The following is a 19,773-nucleotide window of genomic DNA, read 5'->3' as shown; positions in this document are numbered from 1 at the left end:
AAAAAATAATGTATTAAGAAGAAATCTGGAAAGGCAGTGTAAGGAGATGAACTCACCATGCTCAACATACCTGCACAAAGTTTTGATGAAGATATAAAGGTCTGTGGGTCTTTTAATGAATGTATCATATTTTCATACTCATTTATTTTATGGAGGTTTGGTTGCAGGAGTCTTGAGGGGGATTGTTTATTTGGTGTGTTTGGTTGTTTTCTTGTTGTTGTTTAGTTTTTATAATTGGTTCAAACACATAAACTGAAAAACTAATCTGGAAAAATTTTAATCATTTTAAAAAAATCATCACGACAATTTTATGTCATTCTAAGCTCCTGCCTCCAGTGCCACGACTTCAAAATATTATTTCTTTCCATTGGTTATGGAGCATTAATAGATGTCCAGTGAATGCAAGCAGTGGGGAAAAAGGCAACACATACACACAAAAACCGTGGGAGATTAAATGTTTACAGAAATTGTGCTGGAACAGCAAATTATTACATATATATTTTGTGAGAATTTGGGATATTGATATGAACTGGAGTAAACCCTGAAATTATGTATTTAGCCAGCCTGAAGAAAAGGAAGCATTTTGAAAACAGACTGGGAGACACTCATTTCTCCCATATTTTTGCAATATGTGATTGAACCTACCATAACAGCCAAAATACTGTGCCTTTGCTAATTAGCTGCCCTTCAGTAGCACACTGTCTAATGAGAATATCAACCTCAGAAGTCTCTCTCAGCCTCACAGAAAAGATGTTTCAGAAAAAGCTGTAGTGAGATTTGCTATTAAATGTGCCTTTCTTGATTCATCTCGTTAAGAGCATAAATAGAAAGGATAACTAGCTCACCATCTAACCTTTCCTGTTCTTCCTCCTTCTGCACCATGCACACTCTGGGGAACAATGCTGACTTAATTTAATTGTACATTGCAGGGAAGAGGAATTCAGGCTTCAGTGGGACCTCAGGTGGTAAGAAGTAACAGCAGCAGCCAAGGCTAAGCTTAAAGTAGAGGCGTCAGGAAGAGATACAGAGTCCTTCTGCCTCACCCAGCTCAGCAAAGCCTGCTTAGTCTGCTCTCGTGTGAAGGACAGCACTCTGGCAAGGAAAACATCAGGTTCACATATGTAGACAGAAGCAAATAAACCTGAAAAACAACATCGGGTAAGACCACAACAGAAAAGCACTTTCAGCAAGTTACTTTCTGAAAAGCTGGAAGAAAAGGGCAGAGAGGGGGAGAGAGAAGGGTAGATTAGCTAATTAAAATCCTTCTATTTCAGGAAGCTGTGAGTATCTTTGTGCTCTGAAAGGGTGAAGCAGCCCCACAGACACCTTTTTTTCCAGCACTGTTACTTCAAAACCCCACAGCAGACATCTGCGTCAGGGCTGCCCTGAAAATGAGGGCAAGCTGGGCATCGGCCAGAGTCTGGCACCATGAAATACGTTTCTCTCTTATCTTCTCTTCCATAGGAGATGATGGGTGCTTCAGACTGAGGCACAGCATGGCCCAACAAAGAACTCTGCTGGTTATAGTGCAGCAAGGCAGGTAATACTGTAAAATTGAGTGCTTTTGAAGCAGGCTATATTACTGCCAGCTCTTTAAGTAGAGTGCAGAAACTTTGTTAATAGGGATGTTTCAAGCTGGGTTTTTTGGGAAATGACTCTGCTTTGCCTCATTTTGTATCACCAGATTTGCTTTTATGCTATTCTGAATATCCCCCTCAAGTCTAAGAACTTCCATGGATTATCTCTTTCCTCTGGATGTGGTGTGCGATTGTTTGTCCAATTAACACAGGTAGTGGAAAAGACCCAAATCCTCAAAAAAGAATAATTACTAGAAAAAGATTTCTGAGGATCCCAAAAGCTTTGGGGAGAGTTGTGGGAAGCAGAAAACTCGAACACCATGCATGATGGTATGAACAGCCCATGGGAAATAATCCTTCCAGTAAGACAGCATTTCCAGTTTTCTCTCATTATACGGTATTTGACATGACTTTTCTCTGAAACAGAAAACCCCAGATATGAACAAGGATTAGCTGAAATACAGTGCCATAAACCTAGCCTACTTTAGGTTGTGTCAAGCTCTGGAGAGCTGTAGACGTTATTATACCCAGAGCAAGCAAGGCTGAGGCTCCCTGCTGCAGGGAGAAGGGAATAGGAAGGAGGTGGTGAGTCAGGAAGAGGTGGATGACAATGGCACAGCATTTAACGAGAAGTGCCTGGCAGCACTGGTCCTCTGCAGGGCCCTGTGGGCTGCATGGATGGCAGCTTTTGGTAAGAATCCCTCCAATAACCTCTCACCTCAAGGGGGTGGGGTATCTGAGGAGAATGAAGATGGTTTTTCTCCCCTGAAAATAGGGTCTGCAAGTTAAAGCACCAGTGCTGGTAATGCTAAGCACTGATACAGCTTTAACTTTAAACAAAGAAGTAAAAAGTGGCATGGAAAAATCATCCCACTTAAAGAGCTGCAGTTTCAGCAAGCTACTTTCTGAAAGGCAGCACACTGTTTGTCTTAGCATCTAGAGACTTAAAATCACAACCCTATCCTGAGGAGTGTTTCTCTATTCTCTCCTTTTTAGCTGTCTCTCCCTGGTGAAAGGATGACCCCAGAGAGCCCAGCTTTGCCACAGGCACGCAGGCCATCCTTACTTCTCTCTCCCTCCTGACACCTTCCAGCAGCCCCCTGGGGGTCTTTGTTGCCCTGTGCCTCCAGCGATGCTCAGTCCCCTTGCTGCCTCCTGCAGCCCCAAGCCCGCTCTGCAAACAATCCTCATGCTTCATTCCACAGGAGCAGCTGTGACACAAATTAAGCAGAAGCAAGGAGACACAGAAGATTTCACAAGAAAGACCAGAAAAATAGAAAAGAGGAATCATTTCCAGAAGTGGTTAGTTTTAATGTCAAAATGCAAGTGTGGAGCCTGTTTTGGCAGCAGAACCTAGGAAAGCGAGACATTCTCAGAAGTTTGCCCTGCAAATTTAGGCTCCATGCCAAGCTTTACCCTGTTTCTTCCAGGTGTGTTGAAGAAATTTGTTTCCTCTGTCCCTTTGCCTGACAGCCACATCACTAACTGGAAATAAGATGTTGGATCTCAATTGCCATTGGCACCTCACCTATTGAACACTTACTTTATTTCCTGCAACCAGTGCATTACACTTGGGGTTCAAAACGTGGAGACAATAGGTCAAATTCAAGAAAACTATGCTCAAACTGATTCCATTAAAGCACTGTATCTCTCAATATATAAAGGAATATTTTAACCAAAATACGAGGAAACAATAAAATATCACCCTCTTATCTTTAAGAGTACCATAATTTTCCCTGCCTCCAGTCACTCCATCAGTACAAATGAAATGTTTTAGATAAAGCTACATCCCATGAACATGGCAAATCTACCGCTCTGAGGATGGGGAGTGAGCACATAAACCAACCATTATCGTATCACTACTGCAGGCATATCTCAATAAACCTATCTAATGCAACTACTTCAAACACAGTAAGCCACTATTATATTTCACTGCACAGTCTCTCCATCTGAAAAGGTTATTGTTGTTACAGTCTAGATGCTGCTTCACTTAGCTCATCCTATGAGATGCTAGATGCAAAAGTGGAGATTATTACCAAGATAACCCCTCTGTCAGTCCTTTTAAGTTGCTCCTCTGATCTCATCCAAAAATAATATTACCCAGAGGCTTTAATGAACTATACTTAATTGATGTCTGGTATTAACTGTACCTTCATAAGAGAGATAATATCTTTTCCCCAGACACATATCACTCATACCCTCACATAAATCTAGTGTTTGTTGAGTGGGCCCATTTATATCATTTCACAAAATTTCAGACAGATCAGTTCTTGCTCCAGTTTCTAATTTCCTGATATAACGGATATGCACAACCACAGTTGCCAGGCAGCAGATCTCAGGCTGTAGCCTCCATGGTATTATTCTTCCCAATTTCCGCATTAATTATTGACAGGTTAAAATATATTAATTAGTAACAGCCAGGAAGAGCATACTTCATTGTTAAACACTGGGATTACCTGGCATAGCAAAAGAAGGCAAATAATCTTTAGGGCAGTATCTGAACGATTGATTGAAGCAGAAATGTACAGAGGATATCCTCAGAGGCAGGAGCTTCCTTTTCCAGCAACAGGCACATCCCTTCTCCTTTGCATGTGTGTCACTAGCATAGGCTCAAGCCTTATGCTGTGTATAAAGAGCCACAGCCAGGACAAATGACTGTGTGAACCCCTATTTCTGCATGGCCCACAATGCTGAGGAAGGGCAAAAGTTAGCAGGTTCAGCTTTTCTTGCAGAAATATCTTTAAAGCATCATCCAAACCTGGGCCAAAATATTAGCAAAATTCAAGACAGACACAGCCCATCTAGGTTCAGTGTTTCTGAAGAGGAGCTAGACCTTGGGTTTGGTCATGCTGAGGGCCACATGGTGTTTCTGCTTGCCTCAGTGCATGTCTGTTACTTCTTTATGCAAGAGACGTCAGGAATAAGTATTCCTGATGAAGGCTTAGCAACACAAGTGCATGAGGGGAAAAGGGACACAACCTGCCATGCTTGGTAGCAGTGCCTGGAAGGACCACATCCCTTACAGCTGAGAAAATTACAGAGCAACACTTGGGGCTGATGATGAGATTTCTTCCAGGGAATACAACCTCTGCTCTTCATAGAAAAAAGTGCCTGGTCAAGCACTCACAGTGCTGGGAGATACACTACCTGCACAATCAGAAAAAAGGCAGCAAAGCGCAATAATATCAGGTCCAGCATCTGCTACTGATAAACACTTGAAAGGTAAGCAGTCCTGAGAATTTTTCCCCATCAGAATGCAAAGAAAATATCTTACTTCTCACACACTCTGCTGAATACAAAATGCAGGGGGAGCAAAAATTCTCAAAGTATTATTACTAAAAGAATGATTCACATATATACCATGAGCAAGGGCATTGTGTTTCTCCAATGATACTACTTTAAAGAGCTGCCATCCTGCTGTATGAACACTTATTTGCACACACACGTAGATCAAAGGACTCTACCCTACCCCAAAAGCTTCTCCTCAGATGGTGTCATAACTCATTGCCACGAAAATTGCTTAGACATCATATACTTCCAACATGTAGGATCAAAGAGAACCACGTATGAGAAACTGATTTCTCAATCTACCTGTTCACACAATCTGCTTCTATACCCTGAAGAAACAGAAAGCCAAATACACCAGTAAGCTCGACTTGTTACATGCACCAGCTAACCACCTGTTGCTGAGTGAAATTAGAAAAAAGCTTCCTCTGGTTCTACACACATGAAATCATGGAGACTGTGCCTTCCCGGTAAGGGTACCTGCTGATGCTTGCTTTGCCCATCCTCTGTCTAGTTCTTAACTATTCATGAGCCAGGGATTATTGATTTCCAGGCTTTATTGCAGGCTCTGATTATTCATTGAGGTCTCAGTGGGTAACTAGAGGAATGATTTGTTGCTGTTCAGCCATTTGAAAAATTGTTAGTGGCCAGCACAACCTTGCCTGGCTAGTTTTGCCAATATGATTTAAGACTGAGGGTGTGCATCTGGAGGTTGCAGCCCAGGCATATGCTTTCCTACCTGTGAGCCCTGGAATTACGCTTCTCCTTCTACAGTACTGAAAGTCTTCAATCCCCATTCATTCAGCAGGAACACTGAGTATTGGAGGGATATTCCTGCTGCATTCCCTGAAAGTGATCCTGAAAGCACAGACACAAACAAGGCACTAAGGGATCAAATGCCTTGTCTGTTTCCGTCTCTCTCTATTTCAAGAGAAAATACTCTTTTTTATCTGTTTCCCTTTTCATTTCAAACCGCACACAGTTTTTTCCAGTTTAAAGTGTCTTCATCTGCAGCCAAATAAAAACATTTTGATTTTCAAGGCTTTTTTAGATTCATATCCTTGAAGTCTGTGGAGGCCCATTAAAAGCTGTGAGGTATCCTCCTCATTAAATGTGGCTCTATAGATGAGCACAGGTTGTAATAGGCTCTTCTCAGTAAAACTGCTATCATACAAGCATCATATTAGGGTAAAAAACAAATTAAAACCCTCTTAGTCAGAAGCTTATCTAGGCTTGAATTAACAGCCTGTACATCCAACTTCCCGTTTGCTGTGTGCACCCTTGCTGCAAATGTTCAGCACCTCACGCTGCTCCTGTAATTGTGTCAGAAAAGGCCATGAGATTCAGAGAACTGTTTCCCATATTTCTGAATTACATTTATAGACTAAGGCACTCCAGGGTACAGCGTACGCTTATCTTTCTGCACTTTAAAACATGGCAGGGGTACCGCAGTCCTGGACTAAAGATGCATTAGCAGAGTCATGCAGTGACAAATTGCATAACACCTGCTTTTACTAGGTTTAGCTCTAGTCTGCTATTAGTCCCTTGCTTTTGTGAACAACATGTTTCCCCATGAAAGAAGAACATAAAACTCAGTCAAGGCAGAGCTGTAAATAAATGCCAGTACACTAAGCTGAAAAAGCTTGAGAGAGTGTCACTGTTGGCAACCAGGAAGGCCAAAAAGCTTGAAAGCACAAAGTTTACACACAGGAGACTGGTGACACATCACACCACAGCCTATGCCACTTCATGCACCACCACGGGGCAGAGATTTGGCTCTATCCTGAGAATACAGTTGTTCATCTACAAAGGTTAAACCTCACCCATTTGGCTCACAGTCCACATAGCCAAAGCAGGCTGAAGGAGAAATGGCATACTGTGGGGCCCGGCACCATTGCACCACTGCTCTGGAGGCAGCAGCAGCCATTTAATCCTGCTTGCATGGATATTTTGGAGCACTCAGAATTGGCTGCTCTTGTTGGAGCTCGGTGCAAAGGCACGGTCCTGGGCTCATGGAATGTGGAGGGTGTTGCAGGAACCAGCCCATAGTATGGTCCCAGTCACCCCCTGGTCTCAGCACTGCACTTCAAGAGAGGGAAGCTCCTCAGCAGCAATATGGGTCCACAGATTAGGACAGCCCCCATTCAGCTACAGCTGGTGAGAAACCAAGAAAACCCAGGCTAATTCCAGCTTTGTGTGGTAACACTGATGGAAAACTGTATCAAAAATTAGGTCTTTCACTGCCCTGTCCTGCCGCAGATTAAAGCAGAAAATAGAGCTTGGGCTGTCAGTAGAGAGTGAAACCCGCACTTGTGGGACATAGAGAAGTACTCTAGCTGAGGACTGAAACTCAGAAGCAACAGTCCCAGGGCTGATGGAAAATATACTGAATAAGCCAGTGGTGTGCATCAAAATGATTTTTTATTATTATTATTATTATTGTTATTATTATTACTATTGTTATTATTGATATATCTCGGAAAGAAATTGGAAAAAGAAAAGAGCAAGGGGAAAATATTTAAACAGCAAAAGAAAAGATAAGATGATAAGAAAGGCTGAATACAAAATAGTCTTCGTTGAAGAAGGCATTTAGCCCCAGCACCAGAAAGGTGTGCCCTGGGACTCCCAGAAATTTCCTTGTGGTGTTTGTTTGGAACTTGTGACATAAAAAAAAAGACAGCAAAATAAGCATATCTGGTTTTGGTTGGCACAGAATTCCAACGACATTTTCACTACACAAATGTGACACAGGTATATGGAGGTATACAGTTTTCATGCTTTTGAGTCACAGGAAATAAGGCTGTACTACAAGCTGGTGTGGCACACATGCTAACAGGAGGCTGGGGCAACTGATTTAAGGAACATAGGGAAACAGTGCCATCACAATTCCATGAGACTTATATGCAACACAGATACCCCAATGTTACTTAAAAATCTGCTCTTAAACTATCTACAAATCTTAATTAACTACAAGATTCCTGCTGCGTTGCTGAGCATTGCTGCTGTTTCCTTGGCATGACCAGTGGAGTGGGGTCTCCTCCAGTGATGACACTGGGTCTGGCAGCTGAGGCACAGGACAATCTCAGGAAGGCAAAAATCTCTGCCTGGCTCACACACAGCTTCATTTTACAGCAATAAAATGACCAAGTACTACATCTTCCCTTTTCACCAGCTATAAAACATTGATACTTACAAACCTCCTGTAATTACCAGAAGGGCTGGAAGGCACAATTCAAGTCTGTAAAGCATCCTGTGTTTTTCCACAAAAGAAGCCACCGACAGATTTACAGGTCTGAAAACAGGGAGGACAGGCATTTGCCTCCCTGCTCTGCCCTGACTAAGGAGCTCTCCTGCACAGAACACTTTGGGAGGTGCACTGCTGGTTTCAGTAAGGTTGTTTTGCAAGGAGGGAGAAACAACTTTCTGTTCAAGGCAATGACCTGGAACCCAGAGAACTGTCTTTTAGCTCTGAGACTGCTACAAATTTCTTACTGGCTTTGGCTTAGCTGTTTAATCTTTCTGCACTTCAGTTATCCCATTAGGAGAATCGGGAGATAACCCTTTTAACTCACATGGGTGTTGTAGGTGCATTCAAGTTGCTGAAGAGCTCTGATACTAAGATGATTTAGGCTATAAAAGTACATAAGTGTATTAGGAATTCTGTAGCTAGCTGATTCCTATTTCATAACACCCACTGAAACTGGCATATGGAGTTCTTAATCCATAGATAAATTCATTTTAATCCCCATATCTAGTCAATGGCACTGGTTTCCTTCAAGATCAGTGTACGCACACAGAAATCTTGCTATCCCAAGCCATCTGGATATTACTGGGTTAAGAGAAGCCAGAAAAAAAGAGGAAAAGAAATAAAAACAATGGAGAAATAAAACCATTTAATTATAATCATTCATAATTCATCAATGTTTCAGCTGGTGTGTTTAAACTTTTCACAAGTAGATCCTTGCATAAATTCCCACATGCAAAATGCCATTCATGCTAATTTAGTTTTTGCAATTCAGAGGCCAGTTCAGGGACACTGTACTTCAAAAGTGTAGAGTTAGTTTCAAGCTGAATTATGAACAGAAGAAATGTCTTGAGTAAACTAACCACGGGGTCTTTCTTTTTATTGTAGTAGATTACAGTTGAACAAAAGCAGCAAATACACTGAGGATTGCATACTACAGAGCAAAGAGGGTACGAATTGCATTGACAAGAACATAACTAGTAGAAACACCGCAACATAAAGAAACGACATCATATTAGATATGAAGCACCCTCTCAGAGATCAAACTTCAGTCTGAGTACGGTGAACTTAGTAGAATGAGTATCACTCTTGTAGTATGACTAATGTAATCATCTCATTCATGTGACCTGACAAGAGCTTTCTGTATGTGAGATTTAAGGTGAGAATTTAATAACATCATTGAGCTAGAGCTAATGTCATCTGGCACTTTAAAGCTCTCCAATGGAAAGTTATCAGCAGATAAAAACCTTTTGTTGAGTTCAGTTAGTGATTCAGAGAGGTAAATTTGCTGAAATGTCAAGACTGAAACTAAAGGTAGTGTTAACATTCATTCTTTCGCAATAAAGAATGAATTTAGCAGCTCAGGAAGGCTGGTGTGTAGAGCCCTGGATAAAACCAAACATAGCCTGGGCAGACGCTATTTCAAACTTATTCTTCTGCCTCTATGTTTCACTTTAAAACTTATCAGAACACAAAAACAAGGAAAAAAACTCATCTATTTCGCAACTAGGAGTCCTTTAGCTAATCTATCTAGTGATAATTAGCTAATGTCCTTCTAGCTGTCTGAGGCACATAGGTGCAGAAAAATATCCATCTGGCAGTAGTAGAAATCAACAAAGAATACTTCATCTGGCAGTCTAAATAAGCCTAAAACTTTGAAGATGAGATAAATTGACTTTTATGTCCTAAAACATTTCTATCGTAAAGGATCATGACTTCTAGTCTTCCCGCAACCTGGATTTGATGGCAAACCTTCATCAGAATATAAAAGGAAAGAAACTGGATTTTTAAAGGGAACAAAAAGACATCACTGTAAGTTTTTTAAAAATTAACAAGGGATTTTTTTGAATGAGGGAATTGAGTTGTCTTGCCAGGAGACATTTATGTCTATGTATATTGCCAACAGCAGCAGCAGACAAATGAAAAAAAGAGCCCATGGAAGAGTTAATGATTGGGTACACGGCTTGGATGACAACACAAAATAAAATTACCAGTTTTATTTTATAGGTAACTTTCCGGATGAAATAAATGCAGGGCCTTCATCAAATCTGACATGAGAAAAACATTTGATGAAATGTCTTGTGGGAAAATACTTATTAAGCAGGAAAAGACAGAGATTAGCAGAAGAAATATAGTGGTATGGATTGGAAATGGAAGTTCTTGGGAAAGATGGAACTAACCTAACGCAGTGCAGGCAACCCTGTCTCCTGAGAAGAGCTCAGACAACCAGCTGTGGTGGTCAGCAACCCAAGTTTAGCATGTAACTTTCAGTCATGGTGAGAACCCATGAGTCCTTTGTTCTGCTTTTTGCATGTTTTCTCCCAATTGGTTAATGTTTTCCCCTTCCTGTTTTATGTATGAAGTTATGTATATTCATTTCCCTTGTTTAATATGTACCAGTTCTAGAAAGTTCTTTGTTCCTCGACACCCCCCCATTGGCTCCTTCCCTGAGTCCCTCCTATGTGTTGTTCCCATTGGTTCCCTTCCTGTCAATCCCACCTGCTTGTCTCTATCCCATTGGCTGAGATCCCTTTCCCCACCTATTCTGTACCCAGTATAAGACCCCTGGACCCTCCCACTACTTGGCTTCTGCGTCCCTGTCTTTTTACCGGAGTAAACCTGCATGGAACACATAGGGAGAGTCCCCTGTCTGTACTTCTTTGCCTTTGCCTGCGTGCCTGCTTAACAGTGACAGGATACAGCCCCTTTTGGGTGAGGAGCTCTACCCCGTTTTCATTGTGTGTTGGGTACTGAGTGCCGCCTTCCAGAGGGGTTTCAGCGTTGACCTCCGGGCTTGTTTGTGTTGGCACGCAAGGAGTAAAACCCCCTTCTGCCAGCTCCCAGTGGCTGAAAACCCCTCCACTGACTGTTGCTGTAGCTGAAAAATCAGTGTGAACCGTTCACATTTCGTATTTTCATACAATGACTTAAGTTAGAAACAGGACTGAACTATGACATTTACTGAGGGATATCATTGGTAAAGATGAGCATTAGCATATTGTGTGGGAAGTACCTGAGACATTCAAGAACAGGAGTAGTGGAAATGGAATCAAATTATCTAGTACAAAAGTGGCATCAGCTTGCACTTACAAACTAGAAACAAGAAGCTTTTCTCTGAGCTGAGAACTCATTAGTCAGTGACGACAGACAGGGAAAAAGGCCTGAGGGTTATTTATGGAAGACAGGATGACAGCCATGACGGAAAGTGTAAATACAGTCCTTGTTGTTATCAGGTAAAAAACGTTTCTGGTAGAAACAGGGAAGTGTTAGTGCCATTATAGAGCTGATAGGCGTCACAGAGGTACCAACTGCAGCACACTTCCAGGCAGTCTTGTTTGTACAGAAAAAAAAATTTGTATCACAAGCAAGGTAATCAGGATAATTAAGGAAATGAACAGCTTCATCTTCCAAAAGGCTGCGAACAGAAGTGAAACAAAGGCTTCAGGAGCTATGAATGGTGTCCACAAGGATAACAGAGAATAAACACCTTCTAGGAAACATGAAGAGCTAAAGGACAACACATGCATTGAAAATCATCAATTTGTCATGATCACAGATTAAGACACAGATCAGAAGATGGGCAGAAGAGCCCTCTTCCTGTGGGAAAGTAGTAAAACAAACTCAAAAAGGAACAAAATCTCCTTGTAGTTTTAGGGTGCAATGTGATCCTCTTCCTAGCATGATTATTTGACCTGAGTACTTGCAAAACAGCCCAGGTGGACCTTTCCAGTTCCATATCTCTGTGCATTGCTCTTAAAAAAATAATATTTCCTTCCTGTTCCCCCATTTGCATTCCCAACTCAAGTATCAGTAGCTGGACTTAGCCAGTGTTCTGAAATCTGTGGATGTTTAAGAGCTCAAAAAGGATATTCTTTTCCTTTTTATGTAGCTTTTTCAGCCCTTCTTTCTGAACCATCTGAAGTATAAATACTGCTATGAGTACCTGAAGTAACCTGATAGAGTACTGGTATAAATCAAACAGGTGAAATTAAGACTTTAATCCTGCTAAAAAATATGCTTGTTACCAGAAAATAAAACACCATAGCAGGAATGGATGTACTTTTCCTCTAAAAAAGCAAAGAAACAAACAGGCCAAAAAAGATTGTTAAAAATTATTCAATCCACGAAGCTTTATATATTACCAGATTATAGCAATTCTACAAAGATTTATTTTACATAATCTGTGATGTTACATGTACAGAATCTTCTAACGTATAAGTACTAATCTAAGCAGATAACAGCTGAAAAGTTGTTTATTAATGGCTTGGAAGACCTTGTGAGAAGAGTTTGATATTTTTTAAAACCTTTCAGTGAAGGCAGGGTTCAGTGTCGTATTATTATTGCTTGCAGTGATCATGTAGCTGTCTTTACCCAACACTACTGTATAAGGCTTCTTTTTCAGTCTGACTTACGGCCAGAAAGGCCTTTGGTATTATGGATCATTCTGGGAGTAAGTTGCTTTCATGGGTTTTTTTTACATTTCAGAAGCAAGAAATAATTTCTCAACTTTTTTGGCACCAAGAATACTCTGACTTACAGGAGTGCCAGTGAGTGCTGGTTATATCCTGGATGGACACTCTTAACATCAGCACTGAACGAAACTGAGACCTTTTTTCTCAAGTAGGATACCTGCGTTGGTCATGAATCCACTCCTTCTCACATGAGTAAGGAAATATATGTAAGTGAAAACCATTCCCCATTGCTGGCTATGGTTTGGGTACAATAACTAACAGAATAGAAAAAAACCACAGATTAAGAAAAATCTTAAAGCACACAGATCTCAGATTTCAAGGGATAGCAGAGGAAGAGAAAATGTGAGACAAGGCAGAGGTTTTTCACCAGAAGAAGCCATGCTAAAGCTGGCAGAGACACACCAACACAGAATTTGAGTGGGAGGAGCTTCCCATCCAAAACTGTCCCTTCCCACAAACTGTGTGCCACCAGCACCTCAAAAAGACCCTGGCTCCCCACAGCCCATCCTGGAAAAGTGGGGACTTAAAATAGCCAAGAAACATGTTCTAAGAACTCTTAACAACTCTTCATCACTGCTTCCTCTATCTTGTCCACTTTTGATTCCTCTTTGGTCTAAATATGGCTGAATTTTAACCCTTGGTTAATTAATTATGATTCTGTTCAGTTAAGGTTACAGGCTATTTTCCATGCAGAAGTCACTCCAGAACATCGTAGAACAGTTTTGGTTGGAAGGACCTTTATAGGTCAACCAGAGCATCATCAGGAGCAGGTTATAAGGAACCTCCAGGCCAAAGATATGTCCTTGACTTGCAGTCTCAAAGAAATGTAGTAAGAATTTATGAAATTATGAGAGAGGATGGTATTTTAAGGGACCGCATGAAATTTTTGCTTCAGTTTTTATCCCCTACAGGTGTAAAATACTCAGCCAACAATGCAAATTGTGTGTTAGCTTTTTGTTTTCATCAGATAGAATCTCCTACTTAAATGAAGAAGAGCAGATTCCTGGGTACATCCAGAACTTCAGGTAGGCCCTAGCATAGGTAAGCAGAGATTTGTACCAGATCGTGTCTCCTTGTAGAAGTGAGACTTAATGACCAGTTTTTAAATCTAGACCTGCCAATCAGACTACCATACCACCTACCACAGCTACAGTCGTGGGGACTCAGCTTCTGGCATGGTTTAAAGGGTGGCTCATCCACTCTAGGAGGAACAGTGCAAAGCCGCATTGGATATTTGAAAAAGAATAAAGGCCATCTACTGCTGGATTCCTGGAGTGGTGACAGAGGCTTTGCTGAGAGACAGTTGACCTGAAACTCTTCTTCTACCCCACCAAAAATATCAAACCAAAACCAACCATTCCCTTACAGCACGTTCAGTTTGTGCCCCAAACTGGGGCTCATATTGAGTAGTACTCTGCTCATCCTAAAAGGATCTCTGCCTTTTCCCAGCCTCCCTGTTCTTCTGCACATGCATTTTGCTTCAGTTGGATAGGAGACACCCAAGAGGTACAGAACAAAGAAGGGAAAATAATCACAGAGAAATAAACCCCATTTGTGAGCTCAATTTGCTGATATATTTGACAATACATTCAATTTTTAAAAGTAAAAATGCACTCTCTGAATGCAGCTTCCCAGCAGCTCTCCCTTCTTTTGATTTGTCAACCTATTGAGAAGGCAGATATGTAAGTCTTTAACAACCTTTCTCTAGAACTATACTGAACCCTTAATCAATTCAATTTTAATAGCTGTTTAATGTCCCAACAGGAATGATTTTATAGGCTAGTTTCCAAATTTCTCCACTGACTACTGAATACACTAATAAGAGTTTGTGTTTTCAGTCACGTATGTAAAGAAACTATGAATGAGTCCTTAATCCACAAATGCTATCCCGTAATATGTTGGGTGCTTCTGTTCCGATCCAGCAGGGCTGGATGAATGTCCTTCATTTCAAGGACACTTCCCTCAATTGAGTAATGCTCTCTATTAAGGGGGGATAATTAATGTACTTGAAGTTATGTGCATTGTTAAGCTCTTTGCCACAACAGGTGCTGTGCTCAGGTGCACTTGGACAGGATCCAGATACTTGGAGCTACTAGATGGGAAGTGTATCAGACAGTTAAAAACCCCCTTTTTCTGTGAATTATAGCAGAAGTTCCTCATTGGGGTTCAAAGCCCATGTAATCATTGCAGCTATTTAATGATCTTATCAACAGAATCCATATTTAAAAGATTCCTTTCTCATTTGTGAGATACCCAGAATGGGAAATTAGACTCCTCTTATTTATTATTTCCAGTGATCTTTTCAGATAATCTTTCCACAGGATTTTGTAAGCTCTTCTAATTAGACCAGAAGCATTTCAAGTCATGCAATGTGTTGCTCTGTTGCTGCAGTGGATGTAGAAAGAAATTACTATCCAGGCTTAAATGTTATGTGACTATTGCTGACTTAAACAGGAATGATGGTTTTAGTGAGATCTTGAGCCTGAAATCTAATTTTCTATCTGCTTTTACAACACAGTAAATGAGCAGTCATGAGGTAAACCTATGACAGGTTAGAAATGAGAAATTTTAAGGGCTATTAAACTTTTTAAAAATGTTCCCAGAGGATCGGCATAAACTTACCTGGTGCCTCTACTTCTGTAATTGTGATATAGTGGGAGAATTCACAGTGTTCAGTGGTTTATTCAGTGAACTCTTACAGCTTGGTAGTAACCTTGGCTGACATAAAAACCAGCCGGGATATCACAGCATCTGCAAACTTGAAACAGTTTCTGCTTGTGCTTGTTACATTTTTCAAGAATCTTATTTTGCAATCTTGTATGGCTCTAAGTTTCTTTGTTGCTCATTTTTGGTGGCCATTCTTCTTTTAAGAAAGGACTGTTTGTTTTCAAATTAATTGGACAAAAAGTAGAGTTTGAAAGAGAGGCTAGACAACTTCACGCCCGATCTATGGGTAAAATAAGAGCCATCCAAAGCAGTATTCATGCGCCCAACATATGCCACCCAAGGTGAATGTAGTCAGGTGAAGAAATAAAGTGCTGAATGTCACAGTTATTGATGGACAGTCTGCTCAAATCCAAGAAAATGGATGGAAATGAGCATGGCCAGGTCATACTTAGCACTCATACGCAAGTTTGGTTTTGCACCACAGAATGAAAACATGGATCCAAAGGAAAGAATGAGCCCATGCCAAAAATTAAGCTGATGGGAAATATCTGTACCAAGCAGTGAGAGAAACATTCTAATCATCACACAGCTTTGAATCAACTTTCGGGCAGGACCTGCATCCATAACTTGTGCCCTGAATGGCACGTATAATTGTTGTTGACAAAATAAAATTTATTCTAGATTTATACCGAGGTTACTGAGAGCAGAGGCCAGTCTTTTAATATGAAATAGGTCCCCTGAGAGTCATTGCCTGACAGCAGAGATTGAGAATTTGCATCACATAAACTGCAGCCACACTGACATCAGAAAGTGTCCTGTCGGCATTCTGAGAGAAAAGCAGGCACGGAAGTATTCAAATTTTGATTTAGTGTTTGATACATCTGGCACTGGAGAAAAATCTGGAGTCTGGGCATCAAGGAAACTGTACAGGTCTTCGCCTTTCTGACCCAGGTCCTGCCCCATCATCACCACCCAGTATAAACATCTATATCAATACAGATCTCACACCTGACCACCTTTTACAAGGAACAGTGATGAAAATCATATCTGAGCACTCTTATATACAACTTCACCGATGCTCCAAGATTCTTGGAAGAGCACCTGGAAATATTTCTCAGCCATGTATCTTTACAGAGAGTGCAAAATGTGGAACTGACATAGTAGGCTGCTTTTTAGAGTTCAAGCAAGGATGGAAATGGGTGAAAAGAATTAGCTGTGCCCTTACAGGTAGTAGCAACCATCTCCTGTTTTATTTCAGCACAGATCGTGGCTCTGATGAACACCTCTGCAGCAGCCCAAAGGAGCCGTAAAGCCACACTGGCCGGCAAGCAAGAGACTCTCCTTGCATGGGGAATTCATGCACAGCAAAGTCAGAAACACCGACTCCATATCGTTCTTCCTCCCTGTGGAGGTGATGTAGGCAAATGTCAGCAGCAGCTCACAACTGCAGCTCTCCAGCTGCTGGAACAGCTGCTTGGAGCCAGTGTTGACCTGGAAAATATTAGAATAATCTTAAGGCTTCTTTGAATCATTCCAAGAGCTAAACCAGCCAGCTTAATATTGCACACTTGCCCTTATCAGACCTACTGTCAGGATTTCCTTTTCCACAGCTCAAATCCTTCCTCACACAGAAAGAAAGCCATGGGTGCAGATTATCTTCTCCAGAAGACAGAGCCAAAAGGCTCCTGAATATATCCAATCCTGGATTTGAGGGGAAGCAAGAGGAAAGATTACCCAGGTGCTGCTACCAGCATATTTTCTTGTTACATGAGTAGGTCTTTAGTAAATGACTGACAGTGCTTCATACACTTTAACCAACTTCTGCCCTCATTTAATGCCACATGTACCCAAATCCTTTCTTTCTGCCAATCAAACTTCAAGTGTGCCTTCCAAAGTTTGTCTCAGAGTAAAATCCATCATTTTTACCACACTGATACAGAAATCCATCCAGCAGAGCTCTCCTGATCAGCAGGAGGGGAACAAGATATTTCCTGGAATAAAGCTCTTCATTAAAGGACTTTCCCTACCAGGGAAACATAGTGTGGTTGCTACAGCATGTAATTAGAAGTCAAAGGACTAAAGCTTAAAAAAAAAGCTGTGTGACTGAATTATTAACTTCCTTAGCTATTAATTTGCAATATATACCAACTCATCCCCATCATAGGGATGTCGAGAGGCTTAATCAGTGAATATACCTGAAGCACTATAAAATGTTGAAAAGCTGAATACTTGGCTTTGTGGAAGTAACCATTTTAATAAACATTTATATAACTGAAATAGGGCTGGTAAATTTTGAGCTAAAAGAATAAAATGAACCTGTGGTGGGACTTTAACACTTTCCTCTCTCCATACAGGAAGAAGTTTACTTGGAGCACAAGAGTAAAATGCACTCTATTACTCTGTTACTGAACAATTCTGTTATTTGAATTATTCTTTTTAATAGCCCTAAATGTATATCTGGGTATCATCATACAAAATTTATGAGCACTTGGACCCAGGATTCTTCCCCTAGAGCAGAGAAAAGAATTTTAGTCTTCTACTGAAAGCCTTCCCTAATTTCTCAAAAGAATTAAAGAGGGAAAAGAAAGTCCTCACAAAAAGGATGAAAGTTACAGCAGCAAATAAATCACATTCACTAGAACTGAGCCTTTCACTTGGTAGTACATTATAACCATTGGAAGCAACACAGACCTCTATTTTCCCTTTATAATAGCCAAGTTTTATTTAATAAGCCATTTAAGGACAACTGTGTGCAGTTTTGGGCACCATGTTATAAAAATAGACATTAAGCTATTAAAGGGCCCCCAAAGAAGGGCCATGAGGATGGTGAAGGGCCTTGAGGGGAAGCCATATGAGGAGTGGCTGAGGTCACTTGGTCTTTCAGCCTGGAGAAGAGGAGAATGAGGGGAGATCTTTTAGCACTTTGTAGCATCAATTGCCTTGTGAGGGGAAGTGAAGGTGCAGGTACCGATCCCTTTGCTCTCAGGACCAGTGACAGGACCTGAGGGAATGGGATGAAGCTGGGTCACGAGAGGTTTAGGTTGGATATTAGGAAAAAGTTCTTCTCCTAGAGGGTTGTTGGGCTCTGGAACAGGCTCCTCAGGAAGTGGTCACAGCACCAAGCCTGACAGAGTTCAAGAAGTGTTTGGACAATGCTCTCGGGCACATGGTGTGACTCGTGGGCAGGACCAGGAGTTGGACTCAATGATCCTTGAGGGTGCCTTCCAACTTGGCATATTCTCTGATTCTATGATAACTTAAAGTCAATATGAAGAACAGAATCTCATCATGGTTGAGGGGTGAAGGAACCTCTGAAGATCATCTAGTCCAGTCCTTTTCAGTCAAAGTCAGCTACAGCAGAATGCCCAGGACCATGTCTAGTCCGGTTTTGAATACCTCCAGGGATGGAGACTCTACAACCTCTCTGAGCAACCTGTGCCAGTGCTCACAGAGAAAAAAGTTACGCTTAGATGAAATCTCTTGTAACTCAACCTGTGCCCATTATCTCTTGTCCTGTCATAGGGTACAATTGGGATAGTCTGGCTCTCCCTTCCTTACTCCCCCCCTCAGGCATTAATACACATACTGAAGAGGTCCCCCTAAATCTTGTCTTCTAAGACTGAACAACCCCAACTCTCCCAGTTTCTTCATGTAAAAGAGATACCCCAACTCCTCAATCATCTCTATGGTCTTTCACTGACTTTATTCTAGTGTGCCCATGTCTCTCTTGAACTAGGGAGCCCAGGAGTGGACCCCACTCCAGGTGGGGGCTCACCAGTGCTGAACAGAGACAGAAGAGTTTACTTTTATCAAATCCTCAGTAAGCATATTTAAGCAAGCACATTATCCTTCCATATTCTCTACACCATGATCTAATGCCACCTTGGTGTATGGAACTACCATGACTGTGCACCTTAGCTGCTACATCCACAGGACACAAGTCCCATGAAAATGCTGCCCCATCAGAGTATAGGAAGGAACAGCAGCAGGAGTGGAGGCTGCAGAAGGAGGAAGAACAGATGTTCTGCAGCTACATGTAAAATGGCTTCTTAAACATACCTCTCCTGCTTCCCTTTCTAAGAGTCAGAAAAAACAGTGGTTTGAAAAAATCCCTAGAAGTGGGCAATTTTGTCCCAGGTCTGTCACAAAATAATGTAAACTAGAAACCCTATTTTTCTTATAACCACAATACCTGGCTGGAAGAATTTAGTAAAGAGATTCACATGTCTGCTGTAAGGCACCAATTTGATAGTGCACTTTCAGGGGACTGAGTATTCATCGCATTTCTAAAGAAATAGTGAGATTAATTGTGAATTGCTGAAGTAGGAACCCAACTGACCCTACAGCCCTCTGTGCCACTCGCTACACAAACACACGTACAGACTGGCCTCAAAGAACTTGCAAACCAAACAGAGCAAAGGGAAAGAGCATTACACAGTTTGGAAAGATGAACTGTTTCATCCAAACAGTTCAACAAAGACTCGAACTTTCCAAAGTGTCTTAACTATTCCTGTGTCCAGGTCCAAAA

The sequence above is a fragment of the Corvus kubaryi genome, unplaced genomic scaffold (assembly GCF_017639235.1).
Source record: "Corvus kubaryi isolate FWS band 111438036 unplaced genomic scaffold, C.kubaryi_AGA036_p1.0 37398, whole genome shotgun sequence".
In the NCBI taxonomy this organism is placed as follows: Eukaryota; Metazoa; Chordata; class Aves; order Passeriformes; family Corvidae; genus Corvus; species Corvus kubaryi.
Note: the sequence above shows the minus strand (reverse complement) of the source record.